Genomic DNA, 1,988 nt, shown 5'->3' on the forward strand with positions numbered 1-1,988 from the left:
TGAAGTAACATGAGAATTCTTTGTGATCTTAGGTAAGCTATAAGTTAGGTAAAATTCATATTAATTACATCACGTGTTCACAAANTTTATAAAATTTTTAGGGTTCCATACCTCAAAAGGAAAAAACGGACCCTTATAAGATCACTTTTTTGAGATCAAGAATTCGTTTAAGTAGGTACCTAATGTATGAGTAGCCTCACGACTAAAGCTAAACTATTCATAACTCGTTTTAAACTAATTCCGAACATCATAACATCAACTTGCGACGGGATAAACAACAGTTTTTAGAATAAAGATGATGTTTAGAAATAGTTTAAGCTGATTTATGAATAGTTATTAGTCTGAGGCTTAAGTAATTATCTAATACTAGGTAAGGACCTAATATATTCTATGGCCTTAATTTTGTGCTACCTAATAGACACTCACTACAAATAGAATTCAAAAATCGAGTTTCTGTATATTTGTATTGTGTTAATATTTGAACCAAACAAAAATAGAGATAACTGCCGAAAAGCGAGCCTAACCAAATACGCGTTTACGATCAAAAGTTTTATAGCATTCAATAATAACAAACTCGGCAACCATCTACTAACGAGCAATAACATTGAGGTTCTGGAGATAGATTTTGTAACATTTTACATAAAATAAAATGTTACAATTTGAGTTAACCAAATAATCATTTTCAGGGAAAAATCTTTAACACGTTTACGTAACTACTAGCCCGTTTTAAATAGGATACTATAATCTTTGAACCGAGGTCACTGATGTAGTAGGTGGATTAGCAAGATAAAGTGGTAGGGCACGTAGGGAAAAGATCTTTATAGCTACTGAGGCAGAAAACCGTATATGAGGCTACACTTAATTCATTAGTTAAATAAAAATTGACATTTCTAAATTAGATAATTCTTAATAAGATTTTTTTGTTCTTAGTTAGTATGCCATGTGAGATGTTCCGATTTGTAACCTCCAAATGCCTCCAAAGCATACAAGTCCTTCAAATACTTTTTATGTTTCGGTATTTAGGGTTCCGTAGCCAAATGGCAAAAAACGGAACCCTTATAGATTCGTCATGTCTGTTTTTAAAAGAGCGTCCAGTTCATTGACTGTAGTAAATGTTGAGTTATAAATATGAAACATATTGTTTTTGTAGAATCAATAAAAGCCCAGTGCTTAACGATGAAATAAACGGATATTACGATCTAACTTAAATTGCAAGGAACGTATAAAAATAACTTTTTATTTCGGATAAACAGTTCATTGAACGCAACTGAAAAGTATAAAGTTAACGTGGCATTTCTTAAGAATCTTTACAGCCAATATTTTCGTCGATTCCTTTGTCCAGAGGCAGGAGTTGGTGTACTCGTAAAAAATGTATTCTTTCAATGTACCTCAGGTTAGAAGAAAGAAAATGGAAGAAAAGTAATAAGAATTGTCATTACCAATTGACTATCTGTTCGTTATTTTCAGCAATCTCCTATTGTTTACAGCAACAAATCTTTTTATACCTTAAAAAGAAAAGATGGACAGTTTTTCATTACGTATTGTGCCAGTCACTTATCTTCGTTAACGTCAGTGGTAGAGAAATAAAAAATGTTCTAAGTAATTTTATAAAGCTTTGGTCAGCTTATTAGATACAATTACACCTACGCGAATACTCATTTTGACGATATTGCTATTTTCAGATTCTTTCATCCTTATCACTCATAGTACCATATTTGTATGAGTACCAGTGATAGCTGCACTCCAATAAAATAGTGATAGAGTTAAGGAGTGCTTTACTGATTTAGTGTAGGTGTACCTTTTAAAATGCTTATAAGTATTTCTTATCTAAAAATAGAACTATTTTCACTGTAGCTGAATAAATAACATCTTGTTCATCTTTAATATTATGTTGATTTGACAAAGGCTGTTAACTATCTTGATGCAATAACTTTAACGTCGTAAACAATTTTCTTCAAAATATTCATTTTTATGCTATGATTTGTAGT

Source organism: Ostrinia furnacalis, unplaced genomic scaffold (assembly GCF_004193835.3).
Source record: "Ostrinia furnacalis isolate ACB-3 unplaced genomic scaffold, ASM419383v2 OfSCF1001, whole genome shotgun sequence".
Classification (NCBI taxonomy): Eukaryota; Metazoa; Arthropoda; class Insecta; order Lepidoptera; family Crambidae; genus Ostrinia; species Ostrinia furnacalis.